Source organism: Apodemus sylvaticus, chromosome 2 (genome assembly GCF_947179515.1).
Source record: "Apodemus sylvaticus chromosome 2, mApoSyl1.1, whole genome shotgun sequence".
NCBI classification, from domain to species: Eukaryota; Metazoa; Chordata; class Mammalia; order Rodentia; family Muridae; genus Apodemus; species Apodemus sylvaticus.
The window spans coordinates 169,173,976-169,199,350 of NC_067473.1; the positions used below are offsets into that span (position 1 = coordinate 169,173,976).

General features: G+C 35.6%; 1 pseudogene; it reads left to right on the forward strand.

Annotated features, from left to right (window-relative positions):
- The first annotated feature begins 14,457 nt into the window (after nt 1–14,457).
- On the forward strand, nt 14,458–15,956 carry LOC127677696 (mesoderm induction early response protein 1-like; annotated as a pseudogene).
- The last annotated feature ends 9,419 nt before the right edge of the window (nt 15,957–25,375 follow it).

The following is a 25,375-nucleotide window of genomic DNA, read 5'->3' on the forward strand; positions in this document are numbered from 1 at the left end:
GAGATATAGACAGAAATAGAGAGAGGGGGAGAAGGAGAAGGAGAGGGGGAGAAGGAGGGAGAGAGAGGGAGAAGGAGGGAGAGAGAGGGTGAGGAAGAGAGGGAGAGAGATAGAAGAGAGAGAGAGAGAGAGAGAGAGAGAGAGAGAGAGAGAGAGAGAGAGAGAGAGAGAGAGAGAGAGAGAGAGAGACTATATGCATCTTCTTAGCATGGGTGTAGGGTCTGTGATGGTGTATATGACTGGTTGATCAGTTTCACAGGAATATTTCTAGTCACTTGCATTCCCTAAGCCTCATTAAGAACATGAAAATTGCTCATGTTTTTGTCTCATTTCCATGATTTGCATTCAGCCCTGAGTACCCTGAGAGCTAGGAATATTTTTTAACTCCATTAACCAAATGGAATCAAGAGGAATTTAAATCATAGAAAGATATCTCAAACAGCTGGCATACTTATCACTGGTTTGATTCTTAGCTGATTATTTCTGAAAAATGTCAAATATTATTCCAGATGCAAGGATTTTACCCATACCTGTCTTCTCACATGGGTAAATAATTTGGGATTGTGTGGGGGTTCAAGATTGTTTGTCAAAAGTCAGTTTTTATTTCCCTTCTGGCTTTCTTCAAGCATTGCCTCATGATAGTGAAGAAACAATGCAGCAATATTTTGCCAAAGGCCTTAGTTGTTTTCACAAAATGAGGGTACACTGATAATATACAGCAACCTGGCTCACTTTTGTTTGAATACAGCTATCTCTCAATTGGGGAAAGTTATGTCCACAGTCACAAAATTTCCAGGTGCCAGTATTCCATGTTGGTTTGGAATATCTTTGCCAGTATAACTATTCAGCTCTTTTCAGAGAAACTCACTAAATTTTCATCACATGAAATTATTCACCCTCGATTCAATACTAGGTTTTAAAAGCTAGGACTATACAATGGAACTTTAAAGGAGATGTCTTCCTCTTTGTGGACCAGAAATTCTCAAGAGCTAAAATAGATAAAACAAATGTGTTTGATCTTGAATATTCTTTATGGATGAAGTCAGTGAATGAGATACTCTCAGTCCAACACAGTTCCCAAGAATGTGTTACTACTCTCTTCAAAAACTTCTCAGTTGCTCTTGCATTGATGGCATAGACACGGGTCAGCAGAACCCATTACACTGAAGATTATTTTTCAAAGTTGGCTCAGAGGACGGGGTAGTGAAAAGCATTTGAGATGTACACAGGCAGTACCGTTACAAGATTCTTAAGATTTACAAGTGGAGGACATAATTTTTCTATTGTTGCTTGGCCCTCATGAGAATGCAGCCTTCTTCACAGCAGGCTGACCTACCTACACTCCCTTGACTTCAGGAAAGAGAACCTTCTGTGGTAAAATCAATGGTCTTCTGGGTGCTATATGCTGGTGTCAGTGTAAGTGAAGGAGATAGTGACAAGCTGGAATTGTATTTGTATAAATAATTAATATCAAGTATTAATAATAAATATTAATTTATTTTATAAATAAATAAGTAACATCAATTATTATTAAGCTCTTTTATATAAGCACTGGTAATAGGTCCTTTTGTAATTGTTAAAACTGTAACGAGAAACATGACAGACTCCCTTGTGTCACAAATTAATTGCTCTTCAATATTTACTAGAAGTTCTCTTTCTTAGAGCACATTCCAAAAGGTTGTAAAACAATTAACCGAACATCATAAAAAGGAACTAAGGATTTATTATAGGTGATAGTACAGAAGATATAATATTGATTGGTTTTATCTATACAAAACTCAATTAAAAACTTAGTTATGGGTTTCAACCTTCTATTAGCCTGTGGAACAGTGCCAGGTGATGGATGATTAGCCACATATTTACTGATAATCGCTATGCATGTAAACATTCTCTGTTGTAAACTTCTATTTCAATTTATGATTTGATTTTTGGTGTAAAAAAGTGATGAACGTTTTAACATGTGATCATGCATTCTGTAAGATGTATAAGTATTGCGGACAAACAGATGAAAGAAGAGAGAATGATTTTCCCGTTCCCCCACATAGGATATTTCTGTTTTTCCCCTTAGATAGCTTTCCTAGAAAACTGTTTACAACTTAGTAATAAAGCCTATAATCACTTCACAAAATGTCCCTTTTTCCCCTGTGATTTGCATCTAGTGGGTCAAATGTTAAGAGTCAGGAAGTACAAAGGCTATTTACTTAATCTTTCTTGTTTTATTTTTAGGTGCTAAGTGTCCTTAACTACAGTTTCTGGCCTCAGAAGATAACAGAAAGCATAATAGCTATAGTAGCAAGATAGCTTAGACTTCATATGTAAATTTTGTATTATTATACAGCAACTATTAAAACTCATAAGACAAAGTCTTAACTCTGTACTTCATAAGATAGAGTCTTACCTTCTTCCCCCTCCCCTGTCTCAAGAAGAACCAAAAGAAAAAAGAAAATCCCACTGGGGCTAGCCCCAAGCAACATATATTTCACAGCTTTCAATATGTGAAAATAAAAAAAATTTTTGGATGCGTGGTAGTTGTTTTATCTAATTTCTAAGAAAAGTTGAAGCATAAGGAATTAATCATGAATAATTTACATAGTACCTTGGCCAAGTCTTACTCTTGTCTTAACAGAGCACTTTTTAATGATAATGTTTGCTCTTAGGTCTTTCATCATCTTTATACAAGTTGATATTTTTCTTTATGATGTATTAATCTCATTCCCACTCTTTGGCCATGAAGGAGGTCAGGAAAATGGCACAGACAAGGTGATATTTAGTAGAATTAACGTGAGGCAGAGATGATTTTTCCCCAAGATATAATGTCCATTCCCACTCACAGGTACACATGACCTCTTCTGCTTCTTCTATTTTATCTGAAGGTCAAGTCTGCATGTGGGTGACTCTTATCCTGGTACTCTGTCCATATAGCAACTGTTATCAACTTGTTGGATGCAACCCATTTCTGGGTTGAATATCTCTTTTGTATTGCTCCCCCAAGACCATTAAAAGCCGCTGACATTTATATTAGTATATATAACAGTACCAAAATTACAATTAAGTAGTTGCAACATTTTAAGGCATCCCATGAACATTCAGAATTATATTGAATTATGAAGCAATAGGATGCAAGATAGCAATGTCATAAAGTGTCCTTGGGATTGAAGACAGTTATGGTAATAATACGAAAAATATTTCTGTGCCGCATAAGTATATCCTACATTCAAACATCACAAAATAATGAGAGATTCTGCTATTTCCATGTATCTAGGTAGAGTTGCCAAATAATACCATATCCCCTTCCAAAGCCAAACTGCTTATAAACACAAAACAATAAAAAAATGTCAAAAAACAAACGAAAACAAATAATTCCAAAAGAGAATACATTACAAAATCTTGGCATATATAATTATATGTAGATCCTGAAGATCTAGAGCAAGATGTTATGTATTAGGAAAAAACCCGCAAGTGTTAGGAAAGGTGTGTGGTGGGTTCATAGGCTTAGAATGACATGGCAGTTTGAAGATACAGTGGCCTTGAAGATAATTGAAATACAGCAACTAGTTAAACAAGAAAGAGTGACCAAAATACATCAAAGAGTAGGTAATTGACCTTAAAAAGACATGCTGACTTAGCCACTCTGTTGTTATCAGCTACCAGCAATTCTGTGTCAGTTTTGTTATTCCCAGGGACATTTTGTGATTTTTCTCAGACCTAAATTATGGAGGTAATACCAATCAAAGTTCAAGAGATTTTAGAAGGGAATCTTACAATTAAAGTGGACTATACCTCAGTGTTTTTACTCCTATCTGTGTTGTCTGGAAATAAGCAGAGAATATCATGCGTTAGCACTGCCAGATCAATCCACACAAAAATAATTTATGGATACAACAGCATTCCAATTAGTTAGAGTGGGGAGAAGAATCAAGAGTGGAGTCACTACCAAGAAGAGACAGTCAGGTCTTAAACTCACCTCTCCTCAGCAGGAGGTACCCAGACTGATACCAAGAGAGGTTCTTGTCTGTGGTTATCACAGCACAGATTCCAGACCTACAACCATTGCATCTTAGCTCAGTAATCATAGCTCATCCTACTTCACTGTGTATGGAGTTGTATTTTTTACCTTCCAAACCAGTCAGTCAACCTTAGTCCATGCAATCAGCAAGAAGCTCCAGGACATAGCCAAAAGTTTGTTGGTGTATTTCTCTCTATGGAACTAGACAACAGAGCTCAACTACAAAATTTCAGGTGGGCCTATACACACATTTTCTTAGTAAAGCATCCTTCATTACATGTCTTTTCATGTGTTTGTTTTATAAGAGCATCCTAGTTGCTGTGTCTGCATCAGTTAAACTTTCTTTCAGGATAACTCTGCCTTAGACTGTGACCTGTGCAACCTACGGAAAACATTCCTAAATGTCTTCTCCCCGTGAAAATAACATCCAACACAACCCACTCTCCAAGAATCCTTAAGTTTCTACTTTAAAAAAATGATATACAAAATATACATGTTATTAAGATAATAGGAAAATAGGTAGTGGGTTGGAATCCACATAGTTTTCTACATTCTACTGAAATTTGTCAGGTAACTGAAAGCAAAGTTAGCAGATATGGTAGACAATGAATGTGTTACAGGACTTTAGAGAAGACTCACTTGTCCACAACAGAGAGATGAAGCAATGAGTATATCATTTGCAATGGACTATACAGGCATACAAACTGAAAACAGAATCATATGTAATTGCTAGAGAAAGTAGTTAGAAAAAAATGAGCATCCTGAAATAATATTTATAATTTTGAAAATCAGTGAATGAAAGATCATTAGGGGATATGATTAAAATGTATGATGGAAAACATTTTAGCTTGTTGATCATGGTTACCACAGAAAATTCTTAAGCCCCATGTCTCAGGCAGTAGTTGTTTTAGGAAGCTCTGCTCTCACCAGAGTATTTGAAGAAAATGACCATCTCTGTATTTTTCTGACAATGCTAAATGTATACTCCTCATACAACACACCTAAAACACTTTCGGGCATAGAGCCAAGTGAGTTTATGCTTTATGAAGGAGATATAGGCCTATGTATATTGAATCCATCTTACAAGATGCAGGAAATGGAAGTAGATTAAGTGTGCATTCACTACTGAATGAGTAATGAAAATATGGTACATACACAAAATAGAAATCTATTCAGAACTAAAGAAACAAGAAAATATGAAATTTACAATAAAGAATTATTACTGATAAAACTAAAACTGAGTGAAATATTTCAGTCCAGATAATCAAAAGTCATATTTGCTCTCTTAAGGCGTTCATGGCACTAAAATGATTAGTATATTTAAGTCGTAATATGTGGAGAGAGCAGGAAGATGGAAAGGATATATGTTGGAGAGTACATGACAGTCAGATAACAAGAGGATATATATATATATATATATATATATATATATATATATATATATATATATATATATCCTCAAAATATATACACAAAATTAAAATGGGGCCAAATGTATCATTTTTGATTTATGACTTGAAGTAGTCATGACATATTGACTTTTGGTCATTTTCCTGACTGTTTCTTTACAGTCCTTATCTCTAGATCTTCAACATGTCCTTTTCCAAACAGAATTTCCTCACATTATTATAATTTTATATATCACTAAGTCTAATTCATATTGCCTGTTCAAGTGGATGTGAAGCAATCCAATGGACAATAGTCAACTTACCAGCAGCCACACTTGTCAAGAAAACTATTATCTCCTCACACAACTGGCCATCCACTACCAATAGGCACTTAGGTAAGGATGGAACACCAGTATCCTACCCCCATCAATTTAGACTAGGTTATTTGTGACTAAGTCTTCTGAAGCTAACTATTATGGCTTCAGTGAACACTGATAGATTTTAGGCAAGGGTGATTTATTGCTTTTAGTTGTATATAAACTAGCAAGTGCCTCACAATCCAGTTCATATTTCTGCATAGATAGTCACCTGAGAGCTCTCATGAAACTCATATCTGGGTTAAAAAAAAAAACAGAAAAATGTGAATCTCAGGAAGCGTCTTATAGAGAAGAGTGAGATTTTACAATGGTGGGAATAAAATAAGAAAGTGAGAAAAGTGAGTATGATTAGAGGTATTGTGAAAATTAATCAAAAATTCAAGAAATACAAGCTAATTGCTAAAATGTAAAAGATAATAAATACTTTACAACACAACCAAACTTAACTGACTGTCATTTTATTTGGAATGGATATTAGATGACACAACCCCATGGATACAGGAAGCAAACCCCATATGATCAAAAAGAAAGGCATGACGATAAATTTCTCTGAGGAACTTCACCCACACTACAAATTTTTGCTGGTCTTGCAGAGAGAAACTTCATAGCTAAGTGTGTATTTTTTGTTCCAATGATATGAAGCTTTTCCTTTGCATCCACATCAAAGTAAAAGTGAGTATATTAGGTTTAGGATAAAGAAATCACGTATTTTATGTTCCTTATATCTTTATCTACTTGATATGGCTTTAGAATGTATGATAATGATAAACAAATATATAAAGATATATGAATGAATATATATAATAATATGGATGTACTTCTAAAGTGGGAAGAATTTGTTCATTAAGGAGATATGGTTCAATGTTAATTATATGAGATAAAGGAAGCTGTAAATCTGAATTAGGAATTAAATACCTCCTTAGTGCTTTTACAATTCCTGCATCAGTTGTGCCTGTTGAGGTCACAAATGATGTTTTGCTTGATGATACACTAACATCTTTCACACATTGTTGAAACTGAAAAGGTCAGTGAAATGTCCTGAACAGAGTGATACTTGGAAGAATCAACAGATATGTTCCCATTTTCAAAAAGTCAAGAAAAGGTTTGAATTTTCAAGCATATGAAGTGTCAGTACAACCAAGCATATGGCATCATATTTGACTATTGTCCTTTTCTGTGACAACCTGTAAGGGATAACTTTTCCTTTCGTACCCTTGCTATGTAGTTTTTATGAAAATTATAGTGCAGGGCATATTGACAAATAGAGAATAAATTCTCGTGTAAGGAAATTGAGATTCTCATAAATTCCACAAAAGCAGGAAAAACAGTTTCTTTTTAGGATAGCCAAAGATTATTGGTGAACTTCAAGTAAAGTATATTTGGAGTACAGGTCTAAATACCACGTAAATATTACCATGACAGTGGCTACTGTTTTAGGGATGCATATAATGTAATATATGTAGTCCATCAATGAGTGAATTTTCTCCTTGATTCTCTAAAATCCACTGGAAAACAACTGACTGAGTGACATTCACCAGCATAGCACAGAACCTAGTTACCCACAATACACAAGGGTCAAAAGTTTGAGTTTATCTGTTATGTAACTCCTTCTAATTTACCTCTAAGGAAGCATGAGAAAAATGCCACATATAATCTACTAAAACAAAGGAACACACAAAACATTCTACAGATATCCTGAGTTAAAAGTTGTTAATAAATAAATATTTTAAGAGAAGCTTTTGGAGAAAAACATCTGGTGAACAATTTTTTAATATAAATAGACAAAGATATTGAAATGTAAATTGTAAACACTACCAGCCACATTTTGAATGCTTAAAGTGAAGATAAAAGATATAGTTTTTTTCATGTTTCTGAAATTTGTCCAAGAATAAGTTGAAATAAAAAATGGAAGACAGTCCTAATAAAAATAAAAATAAACTATATTCAGAAAGATATTCTTGAGATCATGTCCGATTAGAAAGTTACATATAACATGTGTTAAATGACATTCTAAGGTTTGAGTCTATTATTGACATTAAAAACTATCATAATCATTTAGAATGATCAATTTTCATCTATATTCATAAAGAAAATTGGTCTGCAGTTCTCTTTTTTTGTTGTTGGATCTTTGTGTAGTTTTAGTATCAGCATAATTGTGGCTCCCCAGAACAAGTCAGATATTGTTCATTCTGTTTCAATTTTATGGATTAGTTTGAAGAATTTTCACATGAGGAATTATCAAATGACTGAGAAGAATCTTAAGAAATGTTCAACATCATCAGGGAAATGCAAATCAAAACAGCCCTGAGATTTTATGTCACAGCAGACCAAATGGCTAAGAACAAAAACTCAGGAAGTGCAGGTGCTGGAGAGGGTGTGGAGAAAAGAAAAACTGCTGGTGGAATAGCAAGTTGCTCCAACAACTCTGGAAACCAATTTGGTGGCTCCTCAGAAAACTGGGCATAATACTACAGGAGGACCATGTTATACCACTTCTGGGCATATACCCAGAGGATTCTCCAGAATGTATCATAGCACCTCCAATTATAATAGCCAGAAGCTGGAAAGAACGCAGATGTCCCTCAAAGTAGGAATGGATAGAGAAAATGTGTTGTATATACACAATGGAGTACTATTCAGCCATTAAAAACAATAAATTCATGAAATTCTTTGACAAATTGGTGGAACTGGAAAATATCATCCTGAGTGAGGTAACCAAATCACAAAAGAGCACACATGGCATGGACACACAGATAAGTTCATAATAGCCCAGGAACTTGTAATACCAAAGACACATTTCATATGTCAAATGATGCCCAAAAAGGAGAAAGAACAAAATATGGATCTTTGGGTCCTTTGAAGAAAGGGGAAACAATGCCCTCAAAAGAAGATACAGAGAGAAAAGGTAGAGCAGAATCTGAGGGAAAGACCATCCAGAGATGACCCCACCCACAGATCCATCCTAGACAGAGATACAAAACCAGACACTATTGTTGATACCCACAAGTGCTGACTGACCAGAGCCAGATATACTTATCACATAGGAGGCTCTCCTTGTGCATGACAAATACAGAGGGGGACACTCTCAGCCAGCCATTGAAATGAGTACAGAGTCCCCAGTGGGGAAGCTAGAGAAAGGACCCAAGGAAATCAAGGGGTTTGAAGCACTACAAGAGGAACTATGAAATGAGTAATCTAGTACTCCCTGAGCTCCCAGGGACAGAAGCATCAATCAAAGAGTACACATGTAGTTACCCATGGTTCCAGACATATAGCCAACAGAGGATGGTCTTGGTAGACAACAAAGGAAAGAGAGGCCCTTGGTCCTGGAAAGATTCAATCTTTAAAATTTATCTTTGTAAGGTCACTTTTACTGAGATTTTAGTGATTTAATAGGTCTTTTGTTTCACTAGCCAATGTTTTTGTTATTCTGTTAGATGAAGAGAATAGTGGGTACTGTTATTGAGGCTTAGCAAGTTAGTGATTCCAGGTGTCTTTTATGATTGAAATTTTTATAGGAATAGCTTCAACTCCATCAGTCTTAACTTATTCTACTATATATAAGGAAACATAAAAGTGATAGTGTTAAGCTATGCTGATCAGAATAATTGGCCATATTCTATTTGGAATAAAATCATTATTGATAATATAAACACATGTGTATATACACTACTCCTACCACAGTGCACAGTGATGCAGAGATAATGTCAGCAAATAGAATAAGATATTCATATATTGATAATCCTTTACTTCACAATCTGGGATACTCATTTACCAATGGTTTTCTTCTAATTTATTCTTATTTTTGTGCCATTAAAATAGGGACAATGGCAGCTCTTTCTTACATCTTTCTGATGGTCAAAAATCGAAGTTTGGAGTAAAGGATGCAAGATTTTGTGCTCTGATAATTATGAAATAGCATAGTAAGGAATTCAAAGATGACATTCTACTGATCCTCCTTATAAAATCAGTATCTTGTTATTTCAGCACAGACTTGGGAGAAACTCCAAAACCTCTACCAAGATGCTGGTGGTCCTGTTCACAGTGGTCCTGCTGGCCCTGAGCTCTGCTCAGGAATCTGGGGAAGGTATGCGAATATGTGTGTGCATGCTATGACTCTTTTTCAAGCACAGGAGACAACACTTCAGGGGATGAGAGAGATGGAACACAGGAGAGGTAATGATAGATGAATGAGACCACACTGTTTTAATTTTTAAAAATAGAATCTCGGATTTGAAGACACTGTTGTATTTAAACTAAACTACATATGCCAGCAGCCATGCTTTACTGTTGATCAAGGGAAAATTACAGAAAAAAAATATGAGACATTTCAAGTATGGTGACTCAAGTGATATACCTGAAACGATTACACAGAAAAATAATAACATATTACCAATTATCATTTTTCACAGTTTCAACATTCCAATGCATTATTAGTGTGTTTATCATCATTTATTCAAATTCTTATGCATATGACTTGAATTTTACAATGAAACTTAGTGTTTTGATCTGGATTCACAAAAAGACCATTTTCCCCAAACTATGAGGTAACAGACCTTCCACATATGAACAGATTATCTCTTTTAATTAGTCCAAGAAAACTGGTCCAGAATAATCTGCATTATGTCACTCAAAGATCATGGCTTAACAGGAAAGGAGGCCTACAGCAGAGAGCTCCTCATGGCCCACCCCAACAAGGGGGCCCAGAGCAGAAACCTTCTCAAGGCCCACGCTCACAGGGAGGCCCACAGCAGAAACTTCCTCAAGGCCCATCCAAACAAGGAGGCCCACAGCAGAAACTTTCTCAAGGCCCATCCAAACAAGGAGGCCCACAGCAGAAACATCCTCAAGGCCCACCGTAAAAAGCGGGCCCACAGCAGAAACCTCCTCAAGGTCTTGTTGGGGTGGGCCAACAAGGGGGCCCAGAGCAGAAACCTTCTCAAGGCCCACGCTCACAGGGAGGCCCACAGCAGAAACTTCCTCAAGGCCCATCCAAACAAGGAGGCCCACAGCAGAAACCTCCTCAAGGCCCACCCCCACAAGAAGGCTAGGAGCAGGAATCATCTGAAGAACAACTCCAACAAGGACATCCACAGCAGAGACCTGCTCAAGGCCAAAGACCACAAGGAGGTCCTCAGCAAAGACCCCCTCAGCAAGGAAACACTCAAGGCCCACCACAAGATCCCCAATTTGGCAGACCCCAGTGACCTCAGTAAACCTGAATTATGTGACAGATATGATTCATATTTATCCCCTGGTGGGTAGTATGGGCCAAGAACTCCTCTATATTTTAGATGTCAGAAAGTAACCAAACTAAATATGTAGTAATAACATTGTTTTAGACTCAACATCAAATATTATGACTGAGCTCTCATATTCTCTCTGTACTCTGAATATATTAGTTTTACTATTTTTTTTCAGAAAATGAGTAAGAAATTGACTCCCTCACAAAGTGCTTCCACTGCCATGAGGGATCGCAAATGGAGGTTCAATATATTAATAAAATATTCAGTATTCAACTAAGATTACTGTCTTTCTGGGTGTCCTTCAATCTGGAATTTCAGTGCTGAAAATAATCAAATGTCATCAGTATTTTCTCATGGTTTCTTCCTGTAATTTCTCCGTGCAATGTCCACAAGACAAATATGTGGTACCAATCACAAATGATACACTATTTTTTTCTTGTCTGGTCTCTACAGAATAATGTGTTTTTAAAATTATTGCCACATTTTAAACAATAGGCTGACAATTTTTTAGACTATGAACACAAAACAAAATCTCATCATTAGCAAATGCTGAGGAAACTTTGAAAATGTTACAAGGCTGTGTTGAAAAGGACATTGACTAAATTGATCATGTAGAGCATGGTTGACCTTTCTCCCAATTCTTTGCCAAAAATTGTTATATTACAGTCCTAATACTAGTCCCACCATTGAGGGTGTATTTCTATATTCAGCCATCTTCTTCTTCTGAAGCGCATTACCAAGACACTGCTATCAATGTGTTTGAGACCACCAGTCAAAAGCACACTTTGCTTCATCTGAACAATATCCACAAACAAAATATGCCACCGCATCCTAGTACATTCTAAAATAGACCTCAGTGATTCTGTTCTTTAAACATTACAACTGTAGGTCTTTTACTGCTGCCCTTCTGCCTAAGTCAGCAACCAAACACTCTAATCTTTTTTCCCAGCTTAATAAACTATCTACAATGAGTACTCCCACCTTTCATCACTAATTGAGAAAATGCCTTACAGATGTATTTCATGGAACATGTTCTTCAAGGGAAGATCCTTAATATCTATAATTGAAAAAATGAATATCTTATTTATTTACATTTCAAATGTTATCCCTATATGGTTTCCCCTTCTCAAAACCCAAATCAGATCACTCCTCCCAATGCTTTTATGATGATACTCCTCCATCCACCCCACCTACTGCCACCTCAAGACCAACAATTCCACTAGAGTATCAAGGTTTCATAGGACCAAATACATTCCCTCCAATAATACCAGAAAATGCTCTTCTACATAAGCAGGTGGAGACATGTATCCTCTTGAGTTGATGCATTAGTCTCAAGGACTTCTAAGGGGTCTGGTTTGTTGATATTTTTGTACTTCCTATGGCAATGCCAATCCTTCATGTCTATCAGCCCTTCCCTTATATCATCTCTTGATGTCCCTATGCTAGTCTTATGGGTGGCTGCACACATCAGCATCTGCATTGTACAAGTTCTGGGATAGCCTCTCCAAAAACAGCTGTGTCAGGGTACTGCCAGCAAGCACTTTGTGGCATCAGAAACAGTGTCTGGGTTTGTTATCTTCATATGGGATGGATCCCCAGGTAGAGTGGTCTCTGGATTGCCTTTCAGATTCTACTGCACTCTTTGTTCATGTATTTCATTTTAACAAGAGCAATTCTGGGCTAAAATTTTTTGAGGTGACTGAGTATCCCCATCCTTCAAACTGGGGCCTTGCCTAATTTTGGATATTCTCTCTTCCTGTTCTCTATTGCCTCTGTTACTCTACCATGGTAAAAGCTCCCAATAGAAATCTAAGCCAAAATAAAGACACTCAAGTTTCTTTTCAGCAAATTTTATCACAGTAATTAAAATAGTAATTAATACACACAGGGAGAATATACTGTCAATACTAGACAGTACTTTGTGGCTATTGACACAGTGTACATGTTATAAAGAAGGGATATTTATTGTGGCAGATAGTTTATTTTTTTATTCGATATAATTTTTTATTTACATTTTAAATGATTTCCCCTTTTCTAGCCCCCCACTCCCTGAAAGTCCCGTAAGCCCCCTTCTCTTCATAGTTTTAAGACTGTATTTACATTTTATGATGAGATCAAGGCTTGTACAACACTGAGTATCTTCTCTTGAAGACAAAAATGAAAGAAAATATTATCATATATTTTTATTGTGTTTATGATCTTTAAAATTTCACAAATTTGTAAAATAATTGTTTTGAAAACTAAACCATAAGTGGACTCCAATCATATCTTCAGATCAGTACCTACTACTAATGCAATCACCTCTCTGTTTCTGAAGTTATTTCTGAAGTAAGCATTGGAAAGAGTAAACCATGGCAAGAATGCAAGATTTGCACATTGTTTCATCCTTACCCTCTGACATAGAAGTTATACTTTATTTATAGTTGCCTTACTTATATCTCCTGTAAAGTGTGAGAAAGTTGGTGAGTACAAGTCATAGAAACTTCATTTTAAAGATTAAATGGTAAGTGTTAAGTATAACTAACTTTCTTTTACAAATAGCATTCTTCTAAGGGTTACTGAACATAAATACACTTAGGTGAGAACAGAGTACATATTTTAAAAAGCTTCAACATCAAGCAATTGTGTTGTATCACAATAGGACAGCTAGAAAATATAGGTAAATAAAGATTTCTTTTTGATTTATATATCCTTGATTTTATTAATTAATTAATTTTACCACAAAAATGCCTAATTGAGCTGTTTTGTGTCTGTACTGTCCTGAAATTGTATGATTTTTTTTAAAGGAATTTCATCTGCAATGAATCTTCCCACGTCAGAAAACGCTTACATTTTTTAAGTCTGTATCACTGTTACTGTTATTATTATTATTATTATTATTATTATGTTTACAAACACATATGTAATATGAACTGAGTCCATTTAGCATTATACAGATATACCTTCCTGTTGGGCTGAACACTTCACAATGGCAAACTATTAAAGGGCTTGTTTCTGGAGAAAACTGACTTTCCATCCATTACTTGTTGATCACCTGGAACTCTTCAGCTAATTGTGGGGGATAGTGATCATCTCATTAGATGATGAGAAAGTGTTGGACAAAATTAATCATCCCTTCACGGTAAAAGGCTTGGAAGATCAGAAATTCAAAACTCATTCATAAACATAGCAAAAAAACCCGCAAAAAACAAACAGACAAACAAAAAGAAAACAGTGAACCAGTAACGAACCTCAAACTAAATGGAAAGAAATTTGAAGCAGTCCCACTAAGGTCAGGAAATAGACAATGCTGACCACTCTCTCCCTACCTATTCAATGTAGTACATGATGTTCCCTCAGTAGAGGAGAAGAAGTCAACAGTATTCCTACATACAGCCCAGGGCACTTCTGTGTTCTGACCATGACCTTCAGTGGTGATAAGACCTGCCAGAATGGACAACATGGTGGAGCCACCTGTTGAGTCTTCAAATCCAGAAGGCTCAGAAACATTAGAGAACCATGGGTTTGATCCATCAGCTAACATGGTGGTACATGATTTTGATAATGAGCAAACATTAGAAGAAGAAATGTTGGAAGGAGAGACAAACTTCCATTCTGAAAAAGAGGATCTTGAAAGGGATTGTGACATGCCAATTCATAAGCTTCTCTGCCACTATGTTTATGACAGTTCTGTTACCTGAAGAAGATGAGGAGGAAGAGGAGGAGGAGGAAGATGAAGATGATGAAGATGCTGATAATGATCATAAGTGTGGTTGTCGTGAGGAATATAAAGAAGTGAATATAATGGATTCATCTGGACAGGAGGATGAAATTCAGTCTTCCAATGAGGATCCTTCTCAGTCTGTTATTTCCCAAGATGTTCGGGAAATCTGCACAAGTCAATGTAAATATTTTGATACCAATAGTGAAATAGAAGAAGAATCTGGAGAAGATGAAGGTTATATTCCCTCAGATGACTGAAAAAAGGAAATCATGGTGGATTCCATGTTTCAAGCTGAGAATCCAGTTGGCATTTGTAGATTCAAAGAAAATGAAAAAGTGTATGAAAATGGTGATCAGCTTCTCTGGGATTCAGAATATTTGCCAGAAAATTAAGAGATTGTCTCTCTTAAGGATGCATCTAGAACAGGGGATGAGAAAATTGTAGAAGCAATTCTTGATGGATCTCATATAAAAGACAGTGAACAAGTGTTATATAATTCAGTTTAATGCAGTTTTGATACAGAAGAAGCCTTGTGAAGACTGAGGTTTAATGTCAAAGCAACTCCAGAGGAATTATATGTGCGGACAGTGGAAGAATGCAGAAAATATGAGCAAGGGCTGAAGGCCTATGGAAAAATATTTTCATATGAGTCAGGCTAATAAAGACTGAGCAAGATCCATTGGTGAATGGGTAGCATTCATGTGGAAAAAGTCTGAGCATTTTGATTTCTTTGTTCATCAAGCAATTTTGGAATAAAGAAATATAATCTTCATCGTGGTGTATAAGATTACATGGATCAACCTTTGAATGAAAGTGAAAGTGCAGCTTCTAGCCAAGCACTATCCCCTCCCCCAATTGCCTCAAGAAGTAGTAACAGCCAGTCTGAGAAAGAAGATGGCACTATCAGTCATAGTAATCTTTTGGACCAGGAGAAATACTGAGCAAAGTAGAAGAAAATTTGAAGGCTTATACGTTAATAGACCAACAGGTGGAAATAAGAAACCACTTCTTACAGATATGGACATTCATGGTTATGAAGCAAATAAACTGAACATTGACCCAGAACTTGCCTATATAACTTCAAGAAATGAAAATGATTTTGATGAAAAAAGAGAGAGACATGCCAAACAGCAGTGGATAAATAGAGGTGGGAAAGAAAGTCCAGGATCCTCTAAGTTTTTCCAGGAAGCAGTCTCACATGGGAAGTTTGAGAAACATGAAAACATAAATGACTAACTCTTAGGCCTATTTTTCTTTCTTTGAAGCAAAATCTGGCTTGACTACAATTTTCAGGGATGAAGAAGACCTTTATAAAACTGATTTTGTTGAAGCAGTTGGGTAACTCTTGAAATTTAAATTAAGTCCTAATTTTAAGTAATAGGACTCATAATTCCACCTTTTTCAAGTTTGTTTACTTCAAATTTTGAAGCCTTCTTTACAGATATAAAAACATTGGTATATTTGAATGATCCAAAGACTTAACTGCACCTTTTACTTTGAAAAAAAAAAAAGATATATTTGATTAAAAGGTAATCTTTCCTTATGCTTTATAAGGAAGAAAGAAATATTTGTGGTTTTGCTAAACACCATTTTTTTATTATCTAGAAATATATTTACAGCAGATATTTTTCTCTCCATACAAATTGAACATCATCACTAAGGAAACCCTAATGAATCCTGAGAGATGTGCTAGTATGATGTTTATATGTAGATGTATAAAAATAAATGAAGTCAGGTTAGTTTTGGTAAAATTGTTGATATCAATGATGTCTTTCCATATTTTTTTGGGGGGGGGCAGAATTCGGATTTTGAGGTAGGGTTTCTCGGTATAGCCCTGGCTGTCCTGGAACTCACTCTGTAGACAAGGCTGATGTCGAACTTAGAAATCTGCCTGCCTCTGACTCCCAAATGCTGGGATTACAGGCAGGCGCCACCAGTGCCCACCTATCAATTTACTTATGTAGAGAACCTATGTCACACAATGTTTATCTGAGCCCATGTCCCTTTATAGCTAATAAATTTTAAGAAACTGGATATATCAATGTTTCATATATATGTATTTACATTTCTTCTTCTTCTTCTTCTTCTTCTTCTTCTTCTTCTTCTTCTTCTTCTTCTTCTTCTTCTTCTTCTTCTTCTTCTTCTTCTTCTTCTTCTTCTTCTTCTTCTTCTTCTTCTTCTTCTTCTTCTTCTTCTTCTTCTTCTTCTTCTTCTTCTTCTCTTCTTCTTTTCTGGTTTATTGGATTTGGTTTTTCGAGAAAGGGTTTCTCTGTATAACCCTGGCTGTCCTGCAACTCACTCTGTAGACCAGAGTGGCCTCAAACTCATAAATCTGCCTGCCTCTGCCTTCCAGAGTGCTGTGATTACAGGCATGCACCACCACTGCCCGGCTGTCTTTCCATATTTTTGTCTGGGCACAAAATATTCATTCTGTATTTTTCCAGAAAGTTTACAGCCTTTGAAAGATTTTTATAGTACATATGTCTTGACTGAGCTGTCCTTTCTTAATACAAAAGACTGTATAATGTTCTTAACTTGTACAGTTGTTAAACTTTAATGAGAGGAACCTGATACTTTAAGCTTTAAGCTTTCATTTTATGTTTCTAGGATTTTTCTAATGATTTTTTAATTATTTGTGTAGTTAACCAAGTCATATTTCTTATCCAGGTGGTAAAAACATTCATAAAGAATTATGAAAATGTATTATTTTCAAACTTCTACTTACTAACAAATAATTTGGGCATTCTAAATTTCAGCATGATATTCAGATTACAAACTTGGTTGCATTTGCTAAAATTTTATAAATAAATTTTGACAAAAACAAAAAATGACCATAAGCTTAAGTTCACAGATGTATCATGCTGAATAGAATGCTATTCAGTTACTGTCATGTGGCCTGTAAGATTTCTCATCAGTTCCATTAAGACAGGAGAAATGGAAGGGCAGATGATGCTGCAATATTGCAACATCCAAGGAGTAACTATTGACTAGTAGCAATATTAATTTTTATGAAAAATAATGGTTAAAACCAAATTTATTTTAAAGAGCAGAAATTTCAGATTTTTCCAGTTGTAATTGAATTTGTCAATTTTGATACTGTTTTTTCAAAATGAAACACATACTACATGTGTGTGTGTGTGTGTGTGTGTGTGGTGTTTATATATATATACTCAGAATACTACCAAGTGCAATTAGTTAAGAACAGGGGTTCAAGGGATACAAATTTGAAGGAATAAGTCAATATATCACTATTTACAGATGATATGATAGTATGTATACTTAACTGATTCCAAAAATTCCCCCAGAGAACTCTTAAAGCTGATAAAAACTTCATAAGTTTGCTTTGATTTTTTTAACTTGAATATTACTTCATGGTGAGCTATGATTTTGTAGTTCATATGTTTTTTAAAGCTCATTTTAATTTATACATAGAAGTGTTTGTCTGAAACTATATAGGAGCATTCCTTGGATAAATTTATTTTAAAGAGCAGAAAGGGGCACCAAATATTCTGAAACTGGAGGTTCAGACAGTTGTGTGCTGCTGTGTGGATGCTGTGAAACAAACCTGTATCCTCTGCAAGAGTCGCAACTGTTCTTATCCATCTTCAAAACCAAATTCCATGGGTTATTAACTTTCGGATACTTTCAAAATCTTCTTGAAATAATGTTCTAATTAAGGATTGCTACAGTTCAACGTGCATTCCATAATTCATAAATTCATAAATTTCATAAAAATTCCTCTAAAGATTTTGGAGTATCACTGGATATTTTTTCCTTTTCAAAACTGATAATTAAATTATGCTATTTGTGATGACAATTTTGCATAGGTAAAAGAAACTGATTCCTATGAACTGTATCTGCCCCATATTATAGTATTATCAAACGTAGTTAATTTCATTTTTATTGGGAATCTATGTAGGTTTAATAAAAATGCTGATTATATGAATTACATGAGTATTATGTAAACATAAAGTGGAAAAGTAAACAGTGGTGATCAGGAGAATGATGTGTAAAAACACTTTAAGAACCAGAAAAATTTAATCAATTGTTTTAAAAATATTAAAATATTGTCGAATTCTAAAATTTCTTTAAAATTATACTATAAGTTTGCTTCTCTAAATTTATGAATATACCAGTTAAAGATTTTTTGATATACATATATATAAATATCATGTACATGAATAATTTAAAGGTGATATGCATATATATAATATATGTAATATGTATATTATAGTACACAATTACATATTTAAAATTTGTATATGTAAACTCTAATTGTCTTAGAAGATAATCAACTGTGGATACAGTGGCAGTTGGTTTATGGATATGGGAAGATTGAAAGGCACAAGATTCACTAATGTCTGGACCTACATTCTCATAAACTTTGTCTGAGGTTCCCAAGATATAGACTAAATCACTTTTATACATAGAGATGGAGTCAGAAATCATAGAATTGTAATAGTATTGGTATTACAAAGATAAACTATAATCACATTATTCAAGATACAAATTGTAGCAAGCCCTCAGTGTCTTCATACTCATTTTCTGAAAGTAAAAAACACCAAAGGAAGTTATAGAAAAAGTATATTAAGATGAAGTTTCACATCCCTTTATGGCTTGGGTAAATAATGAAGATACAAGTCCATGTCTTTTGGCATTTCTTCCTATTTGATCCTGTTGTCCAATCTAGCTACTTACCTGATAAGGGCCATGAGGAAGGAATGATAAATGGCTTTAGAACTCACAGAGTGCTGTCTTCCATTTAGCACAGCCACAATGGGTGTACCTTGGTTGAGGCATAACCCCAAAAACTAAGTGTTCTTGGAGCTTCATGCAGTCATGGAGTCTTGCTCTGCCTGTTACCTTCACATCCTCCTTAACCTAAGAATTGTTTGAAAGCTCTAATGGGATTTCCATTCTCCTCTTTGGGGAAAATCTATCCAACTATCAATGATAATACTTGGTATATTTGAGGTATTTTTGCTCCAGAATATCAATTAATCAATTAGCACCCTAAGAAAGAAACTTAGAGTTGAAGATTTTGAGCTATAACCACAACCCTTAAAAATTGGAAAAATAAAATTAAGAATGAAGCTGGGTTAAGATGTATTTGCTATTGTCTCTGATATAGAAAATTATAGGGAACAACTCAAATTCAGAAAATGACAGTCTTATTAGTTAAATTAGGGATGTTTTATAGTCAGAGAACAAGAGCATTTCCAGTACTAGTTAACTTGACTCTCATTGAGCCAAGACTACTGATGATTGATTTCTTATGACCAATCTGATTTCCTCAGATTTCTGATGTGATTTGTTTAGAATTTCTGATGAGTAAAGTAGATCTGACTGGATTCTTTTTAATGTAGGATTTGTTATTCTTTCTAGATTATTACAAGATTACTTTTAAAATTAAATAAAGAAATAAATACTCCCTTCTTTACATCCACAAATTATTGGCTGACAGTAAGAGGAATTGGCAAAGAAAACTACTTTACCTACTCACACTTTGTAAGTCTATAACACTTTGCTTAGTTATTAATGCACAGGTGTTCTTGGGAAAAATTTGTTTCTTTGCTTGTGCTCTCTGGTGGTATTATTTGTAAAGTTAATAGGGAATATAATTTTTTCATAGTCATTCACTAGAAATATACTAAAGCACAACTTTGCATAAAATATTGTAATTTAAACTTACTTGAAAGATTTTGCTAGGATATACCAGCTGTAGAATAAAAAAATAAACTGTGAGGTTGGAACATTGTTTCTTGTACCCTCCAAGTATGTTTGTACATGTGTATACATGCAAGTGTATAAATTCATATGTTTAAAGTTTCTGTGAGAGTGTGTTTGAATATTGGTCCAAACATCAAAATATTTATGCATGTATATATGTAAAGCAGGTTTGGGTGTGCTGGTGCTTGCTCTTTCAATTGTTTCTATGTATGTAAGTATATGTATGTGTGAAATGCTGGGATCCTGCTTGTTGGAAGACTATGCAATTCACCTATCAGGAATGTGTGTTTATGTGCATATGTATATGGGTAGCATGTTTGGGGCATGCTTGCTGGAGCTTTGCTTCATCTATTCTCAGTATGAATATGTATCACTGCCCATCTGTTTCTCTATCAGTTTCCATGCACGCATGTATGTGTGTTAAAAGTGTTCATAATTATACTCTGTATATAGACAGTGCCAGTTTCAGTCTGGTAAGCTTTGTTCTTTAAGAGAAAAAAACACTGATTTCTGTAATTACTGGTTGCTCTCCCCATTACAATGTGGACCAACTTCTGTCAACTTCTCACAGTAAGGATCCCCCATGGCTCTTTTCTTATGCATAGCACACCACAGATGCCAAAGCCAATAATTGCAAATTACCTAACACATTGTTCACTCTAAATTGTGACTGACAATATTAAGAAACATATTTTATTGCATATATAGCTTTAGCACAGAAACATTTCACGTAACGTTGTGATGATGACATATGCTTATAATCACAACACTTGCATAGTGGGTGAATGAAGAACCAGGAACTGAAGGCCATAATTGGATACACAGAAATTTTTAATCCAGACAGACCTAAACAAACCTGACTTCCATTTCAAATATTTATTGCAAGTTATGTGACATGTTTAGAAATATGGTTACTGAGACAGGTACAATGTTATTAAACATACGAGCCAGCTAGAAGGTCCACTAACAAGGCATTAGCTTGTCAATGACAGCAGAGCCACATAGAGGAATGGTTTACTACCGAAAAAAACAAACCACCAAAATGCTCAAGAGAAAAGTTTTGAGTGTATGAAAATTGTGGTTATCTCTTTGTTTAACAATGAAGTTTATCTTATTATATACATAAAAATAATAGAAAATAGCTTTGTGCTCTGTGTCTTTTTCTAATTAAATCATGAAAAGAATTAATTGCTTTTGATGTGGAACTTGAGGGGTAATGGTGACAAATAACTTGAATATTTAAATTAATGTGTTGTTTTCCAATAAGACTATATCATTCTTATTTTTGCACATATACTAATGGGTGTGCATATTAAAAATATAAGGAACATTTAACAGCACAACATTTTGTTCTCCTGTACCAGAGACCTGAAGAGGTCATTTTTTTTGAGATTTTTAATTTGATATATTTTTTATTTACATTTCAAATGATTTCCCCTTCTCTGGCTCCCCACTCCCTGAAAATCCCATAAGCCCTCTTCCCTCCCCTCTGTTCCCCATTCACCCCTTCCCACTTCCCTATTCTGGTATTGCCCTATACCGCTGCACTGAGCCTTTCCAGAACCTGGGGCTACTCCTCCATTCTTATTGGACATCATTTGATATGTGGATTATGTGTTGGGTATTCCAAGTTTCTAGGTTAATATCCATTTATCAGTGAGTGCATACCATGATTGATCTTTTAAGACTGGTTTACCTCACTTAGTATGATGTTCTCCAGCTCCATCCATTTGTCTAAGAATTTTATGAATTCATTGTTTCTAATGGCTGAATAATACTCCATTGTGCATATATACCACATTTTTTATATCCATTCCTCCGTTGAGGGACACCTGGGTTCTTTCCAGCTTCTGACTATTATAAATAAGGCTGCTATGAGCATAGTTGAACATGTATCCTTATTACATGCTGGGGAATCCTCTGGGTTGCCCAGGAGTGGTATAGCAGGGTCCTCCGCCATTTTGAATTATAAAGGGTGCAGCTGCTGGCCTGAGTAAGGAGGTCCTAGAATTTAGAAAAACATTGCTAATTTTCAATAAACCAACACTCATAATGTGGAAAACAATGGGTGGCCATTCTTCCTCACACTCACAATTCAATGAGTAATATACAAAGCATGAATTTCCTCTGCCTCCACAGAATGTCTAAATAGTATAAAGACCCCAAGTCTATAGTATTAATGTGTTTGAGGCTAGTAAGTACATACTGTGTTATCAAAATTACTGAAGTTGATGTTCCAAGAAAAATAAATTCAAATCCTACCAGACAATATGTTCTTAATTACTGAAGATGTTGGCCCAGAAAATTTCTCTGAGATAGTCCCCCTCAGCTAGGTAGCAATGCTAATTGCTCTTTCCTAGGCTGAGGTGTCAAGTTCTCCTGAGGGTCTTGGGTGGGTCTTGTTGGTTACTAGGTTTTGAAATTCTCTTCTCTAGCTGACCTCCATGTGGGGATGGTGTTTGTTAGATTCCATGATAAGGAGTATGAGATTGAAGTTGCTGGCTTCCCTGTGATGCCTGGCTTTGCTGGAAACCAGGTTGAAGGATTCAGAATGTTTTCGGCATCACTAGGGCATATCAAGGGGTATAATCTGGTTGTGAAGGGTTCCTTCCAGGAAACCTGCAACAGGTTGTCTGGCCTTAGGGTACTGGTTTGTAGTCTAAAGTTCTGTGTTGGTCCATCAAAGGAAAGATAAGATTATTATTATTATTACTATTATTATTATTAATACCTTTTATTAAGAACTCTGGCTTTCAAAGAGTTGTTTTCACCTATTTCTCAATCATTTTTATAATCACCCCAACTTGTCTCTACAAAATTTTCAATTGACCCATATATTGATATTATGAAACCTTGGTTCTTGGTACTTGGAAACAACAGTTAAGTTTTAGTCTTTAGAATTTCTAAGCACTGTCTCGATGGACAAGAAAACAATAGGATGGAATTAAAATTAGTTATCTTATTTATATATATCTTAATTATATATATTTAAAATATTACCCCATTTCGAGTTTTTTCCCCACCAAAATCCCTCTGCCACCAGCTACTATGAGTGATCTTACCCACTCACACTCCCATTTTTTCCTTACCACACTAGATTCCCTTAACCTGGGGCATCTTCCCTGAACTTTGATATGAAATAAGGCTATATATGCAGCTGTAACCATGGGTCCCTTCATGTATACTCTTTGGATCTTGGTTTAGTCCCTGGGATTTCTGGGTAGTCTGGTTACTTGATATTGTTTTTTCATTGGGTTCCAAATCTCTTCAGATCCATCAGTACTTCCCTGAACTCGACAAATGGAGTTCAAATGATCAGTCCAATGGTTGGCTACAAGCATCCACATCTATATTGATCAAGGTCCCCCATGGCCTCTCTGGATGCAGCTATTCATTCAGTTCAGCAAGCATTTCTTGGTATGAGGAATAGTGTCTGGGTTTGTTGGCTGCATATGGGATGTATCCAAAGGTGTGGCAGTAGCTGGATAGCCTTTCCTTTAGTCTCTGTTCTACTCTAGGTCCCAGTATTTTCTTTAGATAGGAGCCATTCTGGGTTAAAATTCCTAAAATCTGTGGGTGGCCCCATCCCTCAACCTGAGGCTGAGCTTAACCTCTGTATATGGTCTCTAAAGGCTGTCCATCCTCTTTGTTGGGAATTTCAGCTAATGTCACAGACATTGGGTCTTAGAAGCCTCCTGCTTTCCTATAATCTGCCACTTTCTCCTGGCTACACCGATGTTCCCAACCCACAACAATACACAATCCTAAGTCTAAAAGAACAGAAAGTGAGAAATGGACTCAACCACATTGACACTAGGGCAATTTTTCCTGAAGAGAAGACTAATAGTCTAGGCTCTAAGTTCAACTATAAACAAATGGGATATCATTAAATTGAAAAAGCAAAAGACACTATCATCAGGAATAACAGCAACGAACAAATTGGGAACAATTCTTTACCAATCCTATATCTAATAGGGGGATAATATACAGTATGTATGAAGAACTTAAGAAATTAGTCTCCAGAGGACCAAATAAACCTACTAAAAATGGAGTACAGAGCTAAACAAAGAATTCTCAACTGAGGAATTTCAGTGTCTGAGAAACAACAACAACAAAATGCTCAACATACTTAGTTATCAGGGAAATTCAAATCAAAACAACCATGAGATTCCACCTCACATCAGTAAGAATGACTAAGTCCCTGAGAGGCTCTGCCAGAGTCAGACAAATACAGAGGGGGGCACTCTAAGCCAACCATTAAACTGAGCACAGGGTCCCCAATGGAGGAGTTAGAGAAAGAATCCAAGGAGCTGAAGGGGTTTGCAACTGCACAGGAACAACAATATTGACCAACCAGACGTCTCCGATTCTAAACGACCAACTAGGAGTACACATGTAGGGGCCAATGTCTCTAGCCATATTTGAAGCAGAGGATGGCCTTGTTGGACATAAATGGAAGAAGAGCCCCTTTGTTTCGTAAAGACTAGATTCCCCAGTGTAGGGGAATATGAAGGCAGGGATGTGGGAGTGAGTGGGGATATACCCTCATAGAAGCTGGTGGGTGGGGGATAGAAAAGGGGTCTTCTCAGGGAGCAATAAGGAAAGGGGATAAATAACAGTTGAAATATAAATAAAAAATCCAATAAAAATAAGACTGTATCATATGTGTGTATGGGTGTGTGTGTTGTGTGTAAATATATGCATGTTCAGTTTAAAAAAGATATCTTTAGACTAAGCTAGAGGCAAATATTATAATATTTTTGATATCAGAATGAGTGCTTCCCATTTACTAGTATTGGGCATCCATTTTTTTTCAATCAGATTTTCTTTGCCTCTGGCTTTTTAAAAACACAAGCCCTGACAGGATAAGATAATAATTAGCATGTTATCTTCCTAAGATAATCTGCTTGGGATTAATCCACTAC